At 38.3% G+C, this 19,121-nt stretch overlaps 1 pseudogene; it reads left to right on the top strand.

The window, feature by feature from the left end:
* The window catches only part of LOC149179582 (succinate-semialdehyde dehydrogenase, mitochondrial-like), a 131,361-nt pseudogene that overhangs the window by 72,312 nt on the left and 39,928 nt on the right, over positions 1-19,121 (top strand).

Genomic DNA, 19,121 nt, shown 5'->3' with positions numbered 1-19,121 from the left:
ATATGAAACCTGCCTTAAGCAACTTCTTGACCTCAACTTTGATAACCACTGCTTTTCTAGGGTTATCCAGTTGAAGTTTTTTACAAATATGTTTTTCATTTTCTTACGTGTTGATGTCATGCTAGACTATAGATGGATCTGTCCCAGGAATTTCCTCATGAGACCAAGCAAATGCATCACAAAACTCTTTAAATAGTTTGGTATAAGTTTGAATTTCTTCAGGGGGACAATCAACTCCAATGAAGACATTTTAAATAAGTTTGGGATTCCTAGAGATGTTCACTGGTACAGTTTGTGAGATAACAAAGATGTTATCTTCAACAGAAAACTGTGCTCGGGCCAGAGGGTTTAAAACTGCATGAACATCACTAGTATAAGGTCTAGATAAACTTGACTCTACTTCCTGCAAATGAGGGAGGAAATACGAATGATGATGCAAATCATTCCATGGTCTTTCAACACCCATCATTTCTTCTAGAATTTCTTCTTTAGATGGAAATATAGTATCTAAGAAATCATGTGCAGAAGTTGAATCGAAAGTCCAAGCTAGAGCCACATCTACATCCAACCCCTCTGGTGAAAAAGGAGTAGGATCAGAGTCTGCAGAGTTAACAATAGACTGATAAGCAATTTCTATTGTATACATAGGACATTCCATTCCACCTACCTGCCCCTCATGTAATGTGGTGGTAGATAAGGGTAAGGGTTAAGGGTTTGAAAGATAATGAGTTCTAAAGAACTCTCTTCAAAAAGGTCCCTTGGAGGATGAAATAGCATTAATTCTAGCTATAGGAGTAGGAAGATCAAAAGTAACCATTAAGGAAGAGTACATTCCAACTCCTAAATTCTTTATAGGTTGCTTGGGATTGTCCACTAATGGAATAGTAGACTCAGAAGATGTGTTGGAGTCTCCCGGAGAATAATCCATCTGATCAACATTTATAGTTTTCCCTTCATGAGGAAAACAAAGGATGCAAAATAATGATGGTACAATAGCATCCATCTCATAAATCCAATTCCTTCCTAAAAGAAGGTTGTAATCTAGATTCACATTGACTATCTCTACTTCAATATTCACCACCTTTCCCCAACACAAACAGGAAAGACTGGGATAATCCTGTGTGACCTGTGAGAATGACCATTAAATGTTGTCAACAAAGTTGGTGAAGGAACAACTTGAGGTGATCCAATAGCCTTCCAACATGACATGGACATTACACATGTGGAAGCTCCCTCATTGATTACAGTTCGAAAGATATTGGTCTTTCGATATGTAGAATTTATCTTGAAAGCCATATGATGTGGGATTATTTTCTTGGTGTTTGACATATCGAATGTAAGCACAAGAGACCAACTGCTCCAATTGCAGTGAGTAATGCACTCCTTTGTGTGGGGCATGACTGGAGTACCTCTAACACCAACATAGCACAAGAACTCTAAGCTAGATCTTCTACAATAAAGTAGTTCTGAGCTACCCTAACATTAGGATTAATGGTCGAGCGTTTTGTGGAGCCTTTTGGCATCCGAGGTATAGAGTCAATAGAGGGTTTCTCAATATGGAGTGGCTCTGAAGCATCAAAAAAGCATACTTAGCCTTAGATGACTCTGCTTCACCATAATCATGCGATTATGTAGAAATGTTGATATGTGAACTCATCATGTAGACATTTGATGTATTATCCCCTTCCTGATTTCCCCCTGCGGGGGTACCAGTACTAGAGTTTGTGCCAGCAAATAACTACTGCCCTTGGGGCAAAGGGTTAGTGAGGACAACCCAAGAGCTAGAAGACCCTTGCTGAACTAATAAGTGCTGAGCATCTTGGATCTTAGGGCAAAGATGAGTAAAATGATCTCCATTTCACAACTTGCATGGAAAACTTACTTTTTTCTTAGACTGTTTCCTACCCCCTTTAGCATCATTGCTAGGTTTGTTTGCATTAGCCTTCCCATCCTAGTTATTTTTCTTACCTCGTCCTTTCTTCTTCCCATCAGATTGTTGGTTTCCATTGGGGTTAGAAGTTTGGATGAAATTTATAGACGTAGGTTCAGAAGGAATTGGAATTGATGGTGATGCTTGCATAGAAGAAGAAGTTTGTAAAGACAACTGTTGCAATTTATTTCACAGGTTAGCCGTGTTAGCATCGATCGATCTGATTAGTCTGTCGGCATGGGGACTTGGCTTCGACTTGGCTATATCAACCTTGGACCTAGGAGCATCAGAGAATTTTTTTGAAGAATGCCAGATTGAGAATATATCAGTTCTAACTACTGGGCCCTAAAAATAGCCTGTTCTTTGGTGAGAACACCGGAGAGTGACACATCCTTAGAGATCTCGAGTTGTAAATATTTAAGAAACCATTCAAGAAGGAATTCTTGTGGAATATCAACTTTAATGAGCCTATTCCTTCTCCTCCATTCCTGGATGTGATCCGAAATGTGGGTTTCTTGGTCTTGGTGAAAATTAGCCAATAGCTCAGTTCCAACATCGTAGCAGATAGGCAACTGATAATGGTTCAAAAATATTGTAGCCAAATCGTCGAAAAAAGTGAAGGTATCCCTTGGAAGTTCATTTTACCACTTAGCCACATTTCTAGTTATGGTACGTTGGAATAATCTCAACCTGATTGAATCATCTATCAGGGAGTTTGACGAACACCATAAGTGGAAAGTGGTTACATGGTCACCTGGATCTTCACCAGTATTCCCTTCAAATTTAGGTATGTATGAGGGAAGTTTGGTTGGAAGTGAAGGCCAAACCAAGTTATATCTAAATGGATCATTAGTTAATTTAGAAATGTCTGGAAAGTTTAATATTACCAAAAAAGGTAGTCGCGGAGGACCTTGAGGATTCCACCCAGTGTGGGAGGAATTCCCAACGTTATGAAAAGAATGCCCTGGATTTGTGAAGGCACCAGGTCACCTAAAGTAATTCGTAGACCCACCTAAACCATAAGGAGCTCCTTATGGTCTAGAAAAAACTGGAGTTTGACCAACTCCCGCTGAAAAATTTCAGTAGCCAGTGAAATTTCCCCTTAAAGAGGTGTTAAAAGGAGCAGAGAGCCCTTGGTAAGGGTTCCATGCATGAGCGTAGGGAGAACCATTATGGAATGAACTAATAGAAGAATATGACATATTACTCTATTGGTTGAAGTAAGGTTGATTCCCGGCTCCAAATTCACTAACCACAGTGTTTGTCAAACCTTGAAAAGAATTATAACTTTGACCCATAGAGGGAAAAGTTATTGATCCTTAAGATGGGTTGGAATGTGGTATATGACCACTCCCAAAAGGGAAACCCTGAAAGAAGCTGACCCACTTGCCATGGAATTCATGGATGTGGAGGCAATTGATGGAATACGTAACAGAACTAAAGGAATAGTGTTGGTCGGCATTTAAAAAGGGAAATAGCCAATGCCAGAGGAAAAAGCTTGAGTACCCACACTCGAAGATGGAATGGAAGTAAAGCCAAATATCGTAGTGCTAGGAGTAATGGAAGGTATGGAAATCATTCTTCCTCCTTATATAGATATAGGAGTTTTCATACTAGTAGCACTCATGGTGGACGCCATGCTTCCAGAGTGGTCATCAAAGGAAAAGATAGAAAGAAACCTAGGCTTGAAGGCCTGTTGGTCAGATTCCCTGCGTATAATAAAACGTCCGAGTGATTGGGAGGAAGAGGATATTTAGGAGCCAAAAGGGACTCTTGAAGCTCTTCGACCTCAATAACGTCTTCCGATTGGAAGGGGACTCTTAAAAGAGCTAGAGTGTTCATCTCCAACTCTGTACTTGTACTAGGTCTATCTTGTAAATCAATAACTCCAATAGGAGGATGAATCTCTGACACATTTGCTGCCAATGATTGAAAATCATTGGAAGAATTAATCCTACACCTTCGTGGAGAAGGCACAAGACTCGTAGGTGAAAGCCCACGAAGCCTCCTAGACCGATGAACCAGTCGATCAACCAATTTTAATTATTTTTAAGAAATCTAATTAAAGACTCAAAAAATTTATAAAGTTAATCCAACTAGGAGCAAAGAGAACTCTCCAAATCCCTAAAGATGAATTCAATAAAACTACTTTCAAGTATATTTGCTCTGATTGATGAGGACTAGACACCAAAATACAATAAAGCGAGAATCAGGGACCTTTCGAAAATAGTCTGGGGTAATGATGGCCCATTCCTACTAGCGAAGGTAACAAAAATAGTTACGCTGACCTCCAGACAACAACCTTTGTTGGTGCAAGTGCCCAAGATTCACAAGGGTACCCTCTAGAAGTACTGATGAATGTGATGTAACGTCTACCTTAGGTGCCATGAGATTTCCCTCTACAACCACCTATGTGATCCCTGGGAAAGACAACTATGGGCACCAATTCGTATCAAAATCTGGGTGGAATAGTCGTGAGGTGGGATCCAACAAGTAGGAGAGGGGGTATCTCTCTTCCTTCTCTTCACTCTCCCTCGTGCTTAACTCCCAGTCATGGAGCTTTCCTAGTCTTTCTAACGATATTGGATTTCACTCATTATTCAACTTCTATGTTTGATAATTTGAGCGGCCTTGGAGAGGTAACTCTCCACACACCTATTCCAAGGCCCTTAAGAACTTAAACCTATTGGTGTTCATTAATGACAAAATAGAAAATTTCCAGTTATTTCTATTAGATCACTTGATTTTAGAGGGTTGTTCTTTAAGTCAAGGGTATAGTGAGAGTGAAACTGATGATGTTTTCGACGCAAAAGAAACCAATAGAAACTTAACTATATGCATGCAGTTATTTTCTTTCGATGAAGAGGGATTTATACTTGGTTCTACGAAAAACTTATATAAGAAAAGATATTTTTCTTTTCTTTTCAAAAACACTCCACACACACTCAAAATCTAAAAATACTAAGAATGCTTATGATGCAAACTAACCTAATTCAAATTTAAATGACAATGCAAGATCCTATGAGTACTCACAACATAAGCGAAAGTGTTTCTTTATAAGGTCAATAAGGCAACTTGACAATCAAGAGGGCACAAAATTTAAAAACAAATTTCCCTCAAAACCAATAAAAACAAATTGACAAAAAGATCATAATTTCTCCAAAAAAAAAAACAAAAGAAACCAAAGAACCAAAAGTTTGGAAAGAAAAATAAAGGAAAAAGCTACATTTTTGTCTTTTTTCTTTTAAGGAAACTAAAGAAACTTTTGAGGTCACAAAAGGAACTACTAAATTTCAGAGATCAAGAAACAAGCACAAGGAGCCCTTATACCTTGCAAGTTGTAAAATTCATTAATAAATGAAACTTGAAACAAGAAGGACTACAAACTCGCACAAACTGACCTGAACAGTAGTAAAATGCTTCAACAAACTGAAAAAATGTCAAGAAATAAAAACTCTCAAGATTTCTAAGGAGACACTCAAAAAGCACAAAAATCAACAAGGCCAAAGAAAAAGGAAAGAAAAGCAACACAATTTGAAATCTGGGTTATAAATGAAATCAAAACCAATTCCTTGTTCTAGAAAACTAGAACATCCAAGAACTTCAGACAAAAGCCTTGAACCCAAGACACAAACCAAAAACTTGCTCAAAAAGCAATCCTAGTCCAACTAGGCTTTTCGTTGGGAAGGATATTTGAAAATGAGAACTTGCAAGAGAACCGAGTTCTACAGACAGTGGATGACCAAAAAATAGCAGAAGTCACCAGGTAACAGACCTAACTACGCAAAACTATTTTGAAAAAATAATCCAAAATTATGTATACGCAACTGTGTAAATACATAGAGGCATGCACAGGTGTTTCAAACATAGTAAACTCGCATATACGCGAGTCTACTTGAGGAAACTAATGTTTATACATGAATGTACTGCAATAAAAAAAAATTTAAAAACCTCAATCAAGAAAAACAAAAATCAAGGCCTGATCCAAAGATCAGACTTGATGCCTGGGAAGCTAATAAGTCCAATAACATTGTAAAAGAAAGAAATCAAGAAAACAAACCTTGATTGAGAACAAACAACCCAAACTAGGAAAAACCAGAATGTTTTCCCCAACAGAGTCACCAATTCTGTTGCGGGTGATAATACCCTAGGGTCATGGGTTGAAAACCCCAAAAGAGCGGAGGGCAAACAACAACGAGAAATTCTCAGACAAACAATCTAAATGCTTATACTACTGAACTGGGAAGAAGTGACCTTACCTAGAAGTCCTAAATTTGGGTAGATTCGGAAAGGTTCAAATGCTCTGCTTCCTTTGATGCCTTTGAAACCTGTTAATTATCCAAGCAAAGAATATACAATAGCAGTAACATAAAGCGTATTCATGATATATCCATTAGATCATATAATCAAATGAATGATTACGCATTAATATAATATTTATAAATAAATCACAACATGTATCAATGCATAAACATGATAAATATCAAGAACATAACAACATTTCTTTATTGATGTAAGCTACAAGAAAGGTGGAAAACTACAACTTGAGTCTTCCTCCAGCTCCAGGTGGAACTGTCCTCTAGCTCCATCTTGTCCCGACCTCAACAATATTCCTCCATCAACATACACAAGGATATCACAAGAGGGATCAAGGATATCTCAAAAGAGGAAACAAGATTTTCCTAAAGATTAGGGAGTGCAAGAGGCACAGGGATTTATTTAGATCGATCAGGGATCAATCAACTATAATATCAATATCTCCTCTCTCCTTCCCTTACGCCTTTCGATGGAGGTTTATTTATACTTCTCCAAATTAGTTTTTTCAGTTGGGAAACAGTTTGACCACGGGTTATAGTAGGTGAGTAATAGGTGAAACCCATAAACTCCACCCGAAATTAAGGAGATTTATTATTTTTAAGTGTTTTAACACATATATGTGGGTTGGGTATATGTTGACCCGCGTGTACACACTTTTAACATAGGGAAAAGTAGCGTATAGGAAATAAAAACTATTTTTTAGATTTGGGACCAAGTCTGGAAAGGAACGGTTGCCCTATGCCATAACTAGAGCATCAAATCTACTAAGAGTGGTAAATGGTGCTATAGCAATTAGTTATTTTTCTTCTATTATTCATTTTCTAGAACCTAGTTCCCTACAATTCTAGGAGATAATATTCATTATTTACTTTTTGAGGATGGCGTCCCTTTCATAGAGCCTACTATGCTTCATTTTTTCCTCCTTTGGCCCCCAAGTCTAATAACAGTCGAGGGATGGTGTGCTGAAACACCAACTCTTTATCTTTTTCCATTTGATCCAACTGTTATCACAAAATCAGTACTAAGGGCTGCAGCCAAGCAAGATTTCATGTAACTCTTTCAACCAGACTTTAGACCAAAGATTAGCCTCTTTGGTCAGAGAGGGCTCTCTCACAGACTTTTGATAAAAATCAATCACAACAACAGATGGCTAACTCTTCACACATTCATGAAAACAAAGCTGGTTGGACACATATCAAATTAGTCTTCATTGGGCTATGGAGTCTCACACCTTTAGTAAACAAAAGCACAGTCATTTCATGGAAGTCAAGGCTCTTTGCATTAAATGTTCAAACATACTTCACAAAAACCACAGCTTGCCAAACACACAGGAAGTCAGAGCATAAGATATGAATTCTGAGTGATTGTGCTATAACAAGGCTGTAAAAGAACATTAAGAAAATAAAACACTATCTCATTTGAACAATATAATCCATTGAGAATCTTGAGAAGAAACAACCATTGTTTTACTATTACTGTAATAAGTCTTTACATTGGCCCAAATAAACTCTGTTTTTGTATAAAATCTCCAACCTTTTTTACATCAGAGTCATTTCTATATATAGGAAAACCAAAATAAAACTACTTGAGACTCCTCAACAAGCATGAAGGGAGCTCGAAATCCTATCATTAATTGCCTTATCCATATCTAAACAAACTAATTAATTACAAAGGTATTGCGCTGTGAAAACATAGAGTCCCATTCCCATTGAAACTCTAAGTCTATCTCCTTGTGTGCATTGATGCTTTCTTGAACTTTGACACCTGTACCACTTCAGTAATAGCCAAGACATGCTGGAGGAACATTCACTGAATGAGCAGCTTCGGATACTTGATATGTGGATGACTCATCAATTGATAAGGATCTGTGCCCTATTTTCACGGTCTCTGCCTCCCATTAGTCTTCATGCATTAAAAGACTATGCTCCAAGCCATTTAGTTCTTCTAATAACCACGCATAATTCAATATGCCATATGATCTGGACACTTTGTGAACTGAACAGGTGTACCACTCAAAATTTCGGTAACCCTACCAGAACCCTAATAATTCGGCTATAAAGTAACTTTAGGAAGACTTTAACAAAAGACAAAAATTTCACCTTTCCCTTAAATACTCACACCTGTCACCTTTTGAATATCTGAATAGCTTTGTATAATCTCCATGCTGGCCTCGAGTCATCCCTTTTAAGATTTTCTGACCTCAACATCATTTTCATTTTTTCTCATAAACAGTCATCTACAGCAGTTTCGTAGCGCGCTACGAAACTGCTGTAGGTAATCAAAACAGAACATATGAATCTTAAAGTACTATTGACTTAACTTCATGATTTCTTCAGCTACTTTGTACAGGTGTTAGAGATCTAAAAGGTTACAAAATGATGGAAATCAAAATTTACCAAAACTTGAAAAGCAACTTTCTCCTTGGATCAATGAGCTAGTTTACCTAGTTTCTTCTTTAAACTGCTAACTTCTTCCTTTAAAGCCTTCTTTTCTGCTCTTAAGCTTGTGTTCATTTGTTTCATGATTTTTGCCTGCTTCAGAGCTGGCACCGTCCACAAATATGCATCAGACACTGAGTCAGTTTGGCTCATTAAACTTGTTCTGCCTTTTATTACAGCCTTTTTATAATTTGCATATCTTACTGCCCTTTCCTTAGAAACATTTTTAATCTGAGGTATTTCTTCTTGTGTTGTTCCTGCTTGTTGCTTGATAGCAATGACATTTCCACCTTGACTGATGATAACCCTATTACTCTTATTTTTACTTTTGGCTGCTTGAACTGTTCTGGTCAAAACCTCAAGTACATCTGTACTAGGCACTTCTAAAGGTGCTTTCTCTTTCTGCGCTTTCTTCACTTCTTTCATTTGTCTTCTTGTGACTGGTCTACGTGGCTTGAAAGCATATTCTTTACTTGGCTCTTCAAATTTCAATCTTTTTGAAGCTCTTGGTTTTTTTGTACTTTCGGGTGAAGATTGAGTGAGGTCAATATGCATTGGCTGCACTGGGTGATCTTGCTCAAACTCTATTGGTTCAATCTGTATTGGCTGATCTTGCTCAAGTTCAATAGCTTCAAGTAAGTCATTTAAACTGCCTTTTGAAATAGGGCTTTCTTCCACAGTAATTGACTTACCCTTTTCCTTGTTTAGTTGACCTCTGGTTTTCACCCTTGAAATCTTTTCAACTTCACTTGGTTTAGCTTCATCCTTCTTTTTCTGGATCTTCTGCTTTGATGACTGAGATGTCTCCTTAGATGATGGCTTAGGAGTTTCCTTTGCTGATGATTTAGGTGTCTCTTTAGATGATGGCTTAGGAGTTTCCTTCGCTGATGATTTAGGTGTCTCTTTTGCTGCCACAGGCTTCTCTGATTTCCTTAACTTGGTTTTAGGCTTCTTTTGGTCAGTCACCTCTTTTCTAAGCTCAACCAGAGTGGGTTCTTCACTCCTTTCTTCCCTTTCCCTCACAGGCAATGGAGTGAGGCCTGTTTTGCTTGGGAAGCCGGCCATAAACACAAATGAATCCCAATCTCTGCCAATCTTTTGTAAAGCATCCAACACCAGCAACTTTACTAAACCATGATGAAACAGGGATGTTTCACAACCATCTTTCTTTAACTGGATTTTATCACACATTTTACTAATGCTTCTGAACAAATAGAAAGGTATGTCTATTGAAACCTTACCTGTGAAATGCAACAAAAGTTTGAAGTGGTAGGAGTAAACTTTATTGTACCTTCCCTCGCATGTCAGGTATTTTTGGATGCATGTGAGGAGCATAGCATAATGTTCTTTTATGTAACTCCTTGGCACCGCTTTGGTGAGGTCCTCATTTACATAAGGTTCCTTCAAAAACTCTTTACAGGGACTCATGTCGAACTTAAAGTTTTTGAACCAATCTTGACCACCCCTTGGAATTTCAGTGACAGTGGAAATAACTTCAGGAGACACAGGAAACTCTAACATTGACACCTTTGAATTCAGTCCAGTAAAATTCAATGCGAAAGCCTTCGTTACCTCTGCATGTCCTCCCTTCAATTTCTCGCAGAACCTCCAGCAACCAGCATTTCGAAAGGCTCTTGCTACACCTTCATAACCGAGAGTAACATCTAACCCCTCCGGCTCTGTCCTCAAACACTTACCGGATCGATGTTCCCTCTTTTCCATCTTGCTTCGGATATTTTCGCACAGGAAACTAATGGCAGCTACAGCACGAAAACAATCTCGGCTTTGGAGTGCAGGCTCGCTTGCAATGATCCCTTTAAATGAGAACTTGGGATTCTCATACAGCAAACATGTTTACACATTATGAAAATACATTATGACATAACCATACCTCGTAAAATCCCTTAAGCTGACATTCATATGCATGACTCTGGACCTTATGGCGGAATGATGATTTATCATGACCGGGAGATGACATCAACTGACAAACATGAACGGACCTATGACTCACCCCTCCCGGATTTGACATTCCAAGAACAAGCGCTACAAAAACCCTGAAACCCCGATTTCGTAGCGTGGACAGTTCAAATTTAACAAAACGCGCTACGAAATGGCTGATAAACAGTTCGCTGCGAAAAGACGGAATCATCATTGCGCAGCTAAATGGACCAAACAAACATGCGCTGTGAAACTGCGCAAAGTACTAATGACATGACATGTCTTAACTGACAATGATGGAGGGTATCTAACGATTTTTTCTTACACGAACTTACATCAGTACCTTTTGAAATTCACATTTCAAAGTGACACACACATATAAACCTATTCACAAAACTGAAAACCTTTATATGAACCTTGTGGACAACATTACATACATGAACTATGGTTCTAAGTGATAACACCAACCATACCTCTTTGTTCGTTTTCCATCCTGATCTTCTTACCTTTCTATCGATGTCTATAACCCTTGTGCCTTATGATTTCTTGTCTGCTAACCTTGCTATTCTTGTTGGTCCCATATATTTTTTGGAAGATTAGAAATCTTCATCATCTTCCTCTTCATCCGTGTTATCTTCTGCGTTATTGAATGGTGCTTGTCTTGGGGGATTTATTTCTACTTTTTCTAGGCCAAAGATAGCTTAGAAACATCAAGATCACTAGGACTAGTATCTCTTGGGGAAAGAGAAAGGCCACCATCATCCTAGGTAGATGCTAGGGCTGCATATTGATTGACATCCTTGCCAGCTCCACCCTCCTAACCGGAGGCCCCCAAGGGAGGGTTAGGCTTTCTTTGGCTTAGGACCACATTCTGGGGGTAAGCCTTAGCATTTACAGAGGGCACATTATGCTGCTTTAAGTTTCCATTTTTCCATTTAACTTGTTTCCATTCCTCATTCGTGTCTCGTTGCTAATTTTTCTATGTGTCTTGGTGCTTTGGGTATGTTTTGGAAAAATTCCCATATTCACGGCATAGTTTCCATTTGAAGGGAAGTGGGTCATAGTCCACTTCCTGAACATGCACCCAAATATCAATACAGAGATTGGAAACTACTAGGAGCCCTTTTTTCAAGTCAAATTCCCCACAACTCCTTGCAGAAGCAAAGAGACCATCCTTAGGCTCAACACAGTCAATATACTTCCTGAGAGAGTTCCCAATCAGATGAAAGGTTGCATCATTCCAACAATGAAGAGGGAGATAGGGAAATTCACCTAGACATGGATGGAGGATGGAGCATCACTTTCTGGGTTGAAGCTAAGACTCCACCTATCTAGATAGAGGTCTTGGACCCCAATGAAATAGGAACCACTCCTGAAGACCAAGTCACACTCCTATCCCTTGATGAGCAGGTTCATCTCCTATTACCACAAAATGATGAGATGACCTATCCCTTGATGAGCAGGTTCATGTTCTTCTTGATCCAATACTGAACCAAGCGCAGAGAAGGCAAAAGGCCTGTGAACTGACCTATAAGGCTACATTCAGCAAGCTATAGGGCAGGGGAGCAAGTTTGAGGGGTCATAATCTCAATCGTTAGAATATCTTATGCCTTTTTTAGAAAGCGAGAAGGGCCATGCTTCTAGAACTTGGGCGCAATAGAAACCGGGGAGTTGAAGGCTGCAACTTCTTCATCCAAGGAGACATCCTTGGCCGGTGCAGCCATCAGGGTTGTTTGGTCAAAGGCAACAAAAATACCAAGTTTTGGAGGGACAATGAGTAAGAGGAGAAACATAATAGGGAGGAAGAGGAGGAGGAAATGGCCCTCAAGAGGAGGCCATGGGCACCCAACGAAGATGGATTTTAATCGATATTTGAACCTTAGGTACCAAATATATTTTAGGGAGGTGGTTTCATTTTTACACAATATTGAAACAAAGAAAAAATATGATTGAGATTGGTTTCATTTTTTCACAAGCTTGAAATAAAGGAAAACTATGCTTGAGATAAGTTTTCATCCCCCCAACATAACAACTAAATGGATTCTAGGCACATGCCCCCAAAGCTTTATTCCATTCACCCAAGTAGACTATTGGTTACTAATAGGCAAATGGAATGAAGTTTCATTTACGAGATCAAATGAAAGACTCGATTTGACATGTATGAGATCTAATAAAAGGCTCAGATTGGAGGGGGATATGCTTCATTTTTTAATGACTTGAAATAGTAAAAGAACTATGCTCAAGGGTCCTTGTTTCATTTTTTAAGGAGTTTGGCACAAGAAAAGGTACTCTTCTCCTAGATCTTGTTTCATTTTTCAACGAGCTTGACAAAAGAAAAGGAAATCTCCTCCAGTGACCTTGATCATGGCCCCCAGGAGGCCATGGCTTCGAAGGGGTTATCATTAGATGGGAGAAAAATGATTTGAAAGGTATCAAAGGATTGAATTGAAATATTAGGCTCCAATGCATCCATTAAATGATTTATGATATCACCTACTATGTCCAGGTCAAAATAAATTGAGAAAATAGTGAAAGGCTCATATTCATCAATAGGTATATGCATGAGACAGGTTGCCACATAATTAATATTTTCTAAATTATTCTTGGAATTCACCTCATGAATAGAGATAAAAACCCAAAGTGTGTCAGTAACATCAGGTGAATAAAATTATTCAATATTTTTCTCAATAATTTCAAGTAAAGAGGATCGATGATGATTATCATCCCATGGAGTTTTGTTTGATATAATTATCTCCATGATGCTTTGGTCAGTAGAAAATATGTCCTTGAAAGGGTAAAAATTCAAACCTAGATCATGGAATGATCAACCCAATCTACTAAGGCATCAATATCACGATTTTTTGAATAGGCCAAGCAGATAACTTCACACTCTAGCTCAATGGGACTAAGCGTAATATGGTCACAAAATGATTCAATGTTGGAGCTCTTAGATACTATCCAGGGATCAGATGGAATAGTATAAGACAAGATCATATTGATAGAGGAAACTAGATTGCAAATGTTATGAGGAGGAAGTGTAAAATTTCCCATTAAGGATCAATCTTTAAGAAATCCTATCCCAACATGTTGATAAGGTTGTGGGTTTCAACTACAAGTGGAATACTTCTAGTGATTTTGGAATCAATGGAAAAAAAGGTAAGTTGATCGATGGCCACGATGCCCCCTTGGTGAGGGAAATTAATCATCCTAAAATAGGTTGAGACCATGGCTACCATGGCATAAATCCATGTCTAGCCTAGCAAGAGGTTATAATCTAAAGGTCCTTCAATGACTTTGACCTCTACTTAGAGTGTTTTTCTAGCTAATTCTACTTGTAATGAATTCAGGATCTAGTAAGGTATAAATACTCTCTCATAAAAATATTTGAGGGTTGATGGAGACTAATTAATATGTGGAGAACTAATGGCTTTCAAACAAGAAAGTGACATGATTCAAGTTGAGGCACCTTCTTCTATGATCATGCCATGGATAGTTTTACTTCTAACAACAAGTTGAATCATGAAATTCATATTGGGTGAAAGTTTAGGAGTATGGTTCGCATGATTAAATACAAAAAGGATTGAATCTAAAGGATCTACTCCCCCAAACATTGCTAATAAATATTTCTTTTGGTTAAGACAACTCTGCAACACCTTGAGTGATGGCATAACTAAAGGAGTCTGAGCTAAATCTACAAATATGTCATAGTTTTGTGCATCTCTTGCATGAGGATTAAACGTTGACTTATGAATCATCCCTTTAGATGGTTTAATAGTTAATTCAATAGCCAATTTATCTATTTGGAGAGGACCAGAAGGTTAATCATCAATCTTTCTAGTTGACGGATTCAGGGTTCCATAGTCTTTATTCCTTGTAGCCACCATGACACCATTCTTATTGCTAATAATAGATAACATAATTAAAAGTATGGGGTTTAAACAACTATATTTGTCTCCTGGATTGGGAAATGGTCTGTCAGAATGATAAGCACAGTGGATGCAACTTTCAAAAATATATTGATCTTTAAACAATGTGGATAGTCTTTCGTGAAACATTCGTCATTACAGATAAGATATGGATAACAAGGCTTTCGCTTCTCATCAGGAGACCGATTTTTCTACTTTTTCTATGGACAATTCTCTTGTTTATTATTTTCCTTTACCCTTTTTGTGACTTCCAGGTTGTTGAGATTTACACTTATTGGATTGAAAAACATTATCTCAGAAGTACCCACATGAGCAATATTGGAAGAGTTTTGATTGGTTGTAATGGGAACATATTACGAATTATATTGATTGGGAAATTTCCTCATTGACTATTCACCAATGGAACCAACCATGCCATCAACAGCATGTGATTCCTTCGAAGAGGGAGTAGGTGGAATCGTATGTTGGGGTCATGGAGCATTATGTATGTTTTCATAGAGAATTCCATATTGAGTATAAATAAAATCTAGATATTGAGCGCGAGCAATGACTTACTCTTCAGTAAAAACTCTACCTTTGGAAAGATCTTCAGTTATAGTAGACATGAGGGATTTGTTGAACCACCCTGCTAATAACTGATCAAGAATGTAAGTTTTTACCAATCGACATTGACATCTCCACTCATGAATATGATCAAACATATGGGTTGAGTCAGATTGTTTGAACGAGGTAAAAAGCTCGGTTCTAGTTTCATAATGGATGGGAAATTGGAAATGGGTCAAAAACGTAGTTGTAAAGGCATTGAAGTTGTTGAATGAATATTGTGGTAATTAAAAATACCACTTAGTTACTGTACTTGTAAGAGTTCTTTGGAAAACTTGTAAATGAATAGAGTCATCATTTAAGGAGTTGGATGAACACCATAAATGATAGGTCATAACGTGAGAAGACAGATCTTCTCCAGCATTTCCATTAAATTTTAGAATGTTACTCAGCAATTTAGTAGGAATGGCTGACCACCAAGGAGAATCACAAATGGGATCATTCATTAGCTAAGATAAATCTAGTAACTCAAGTGTTGCAACAAATGGAAACTTCCTATTAAAGTTTGTTTGTGAAGGTTGACCTTGTTGATAAAGGTTAACCTGTGGTGGAGGGTATCCTAGGTATGATGGAATGGGTTAAGCAACTGGTATTTTCATTCTAAGATAAGGATAATTTTGATAACTAGGGTAACTATAACCATCTTGTGCAGATCCATGGAAACCATGGTAAGATGGGAATGACTGAGTTTGAATCTTTTGGCATTAATAAGGAATTTGTAGTATAGGACCTTGACCAATAATAATTTTAGGAATGCTTTGGAATGGTTACTCAAATGGATTTTGCATCATCCCAATATTAGGTTGACTAGTTGGCACCTGTGTCATGCCATGCATAGGTTGATTTACTTGCATCTGAGGCACAGTATTTTTTAACGATTTGAATATTTTCCTATATATATTATTGTTAGCAACTATTGTAGTTTTAAAATTCATATGTATAGACTGTAGGCAAATATTCAATAAAAAATGTGTATTTACTATTAAAAGTTCTAATTTTTTGGTGAATATCATCCACTTAATCATATATAGGAAAAAAATAGGTGATTTTTTCACCAAATCGATGAATATTGTTTTTTAGAAAATGTAAAAAAAATAACCCATTTGCGAAATTTCTCCCCTTAAAGTTTCCCTAATGGGAGGTATGGACTCACCAAGAGGTCAAGGTTGTAACACAGCCTGAAGAGGTTGGGTAGATGGTGTAGAATGATCCAAGGACACATTCACTGAGGATTAAGAAGTTCTCCCAGTTGAGTAGTTTTAGGCTGACCACCTACACACCACAGGAGGCATCCTTGACTATACTTATTTAATTTCCAAAAAAGAAAATATAATAAGGTCAAACAATAATAAATTGAGGCCTTGGAGTAATTTTACCATATTAAAAAAATAAATATTAACCATTAACAATCGATGAATGATATGACTCATGCATTCATGATAAACCTAAAAAAATTGAAATAAAAGAAAAACAAATGAAACATAATAAGGGACATATATTACAATAGACACAACAAGTACAAATAATTGAGATAATAAGTACACTTAGTAATAATGTAAGAATATTGCAACAAGTGCAAGTATTATTTATATCTCAATTTAATTATTTTATGATGGGTGAATCCAATAATAAATATTAGGACTCTAAAATTGTGAAGACTAATGAGAATGTTGGAAATAATACTGAGAGGGGGGGTGAATCAGTATTATCTAGTTCTTTTTAATAAATCTTCCTTATTTATACTTTGAATTATTCTTGTATGTCAGTACCATAAAACAATGAGCATGAACAAAAAATAGATAGTCACACCAAAGAACACCAGATGTAAGGTGGAAACCCAATGTGGGTGAAAACCACCTGCTGCAATATGTCTCTATCTTCTTTCAATTAGAAACTCCTTTTACAATGATTTTGTACTGGTGCATTCTTTTACCAGTACGTAGGCTGCAACCTGTAGAGAGCTACAACTCTCTCTCGTTTTCCAGTCTCTCCTGGAAGGGAGCTACAACCCCCTACTTCTTTTCTTTCAAGGACCACTTTTCATAAATTTTCAAACTGGATCCATGAATATCAAATGATCATCAAGTACAAGTAAATCACCCAGTCAACTGCAGTAACCAGATCAATAGTAACAGTAAACTAAACCCAGAACACCTTATCAACAGAGAAAAGTCAGTCAAATAAATGCCTTAAGACAGGTACGCAATTTTTCTTTATCTGGCATGCGTTGCTACGCACTTCACCTTCTGCGCCTCTGCGTATCCCCGCAGAGAGCCTTGAACTGCACTGCGTATCCACGCACTGTTCCTTCAAACGCGCCGCGTACCTTCACTGTGTTGACGCACCCACTGCTTCTATCGCGCCGCGTACCTACGCACCTGCGGCTTCTGTAGCGCTGCGTACTTTCACTGTGCCTCCGCACCTGACCCTTTGTCGCACTGCGTACCCATGCATTGCGCCTTCTTCTGCTCTGCATACCCACGCACTTGGACTGTTAATCACCTGCGTACCTCTGATTAGGGCCGAATTGGCAGTCCCCCAGTGTGCCACAGATAGTCAGATGCCCAGATCTGATCATGCGCTCGAGAGATCACACTTCATAGATTCACTTTCAACTTCACTTTTATATAGATCAAGCTTTTAAATAGATAACCCAATATTTCATATCTTAAGATATTCAATTTGCAAAAGATACATTAGCCAAGTGATCTCCTTCCCTATTTATAGTCAAGCCCTTATTCACACCATCGGACAAAACCATCAATAACCAATACAAGGGATCCAAACCGGGGCAAAATTAGATCCTATACCACGGGCCAAAACCATAGAATCAAGAATGGCAGGCTAAATACCACGGGCCAAACATAAGAAACCCCACGTGAGCGTGCTTCTCTGCCTTGAAGTGAGTGAACTGGGGGTACGCACCTCATGAACGGGTAACCTGCGGGTATGAACGCACTTCCTGACCGGTGTACCTGTGGGTACGCACCTTTTGAACCATTCACCTGCGTACCTCTTAATTTCCAATATTTTGAGAGCCTGATCAGAGCATTGCCACTTGAGGGTGTTGCCATCAAGTACAACATCTGTAACATAGAGCCATACCAGAATCATAATGCCAACAATCTCCCCCTTTGGACTTGATGGCAACCTCAAGATCCTCAACGTCATTCTCCCCCTTTGACATCAAGGGCAAAGGGTTATGCTCCCCCTAAGAACATGCTCCCGCTGACAATAAACCAGATCTGCAAAGAAGAACCATAATCCACTAAACACCATAAATGACCATGAAAGAGATAGAGGCATATTGCAGCAATATTCAGACCAGCATCCATGATCTCCTTCTGTACTTCCTCCATAATGCCAACAATGCATTATATGCTCCCCCTGAACCTGTGCCATTCGATCTTCGACTAGTTCGCAACCCAGCACATCTACGCATATGCCCCAGATGATTCTTGCGTACAACCAACAACCAGAAGAGATTCAACAATATTGTTGTCGAGAAAAGTATCTATTCAGAACGCCCCTATCCCACTCTAAGGTGTGATAGTGCCTTAGCAACAAATAAGGAAAACTACTTGAGTATTCTTCTTTATGAAATGTAAATGAGGAGAGAGGATGTAACTAACCTGTGCCTTTCGCTAGTTTGTTGATCCAATCGCTCCTCTCTTCGATAGCTCCCAACTCCCTGCTCCCTTCCCGGCCCAGCTTCACCGAATTCCTGCAAGATCACAAGAGAGAGAAACTACACGAAGATATAGATATACATTCATAAAAAGCTCAGGATCAGATTAAGCTAAACATGCAAATATAACAAAACATCATTGATACACAGCATGTAGGAGAAACTCAAATAGTTTATTGATAGAATAAGAAAGTCCAAGAGGAGATACAACCAAGTGAGTCCCGATCCAGCATCTACCTCCCAGCAAAGGAATCCCTTCCTCTCCTCCAACAAAGCATAAA

Source organism: Pinus tabuliformis, chromosome 3_2 (assembly GCF_031772625.1).
Source record: "Pinus tabuliformis cultivar Carrire ecotype Pingquan chromosome 3_2, CPIR1, whole genome shotgun sequence".
NCBI classification, from domain to species: Eukaryota; Viridiplantae; Streptophyta; class Pinopsida; order Pinales; family Pinaceae; genus Pinus; species Pinus tabuliformis.
This window is presented reverse-complemented; position numbering and strand designations above follow the sequence as displayed.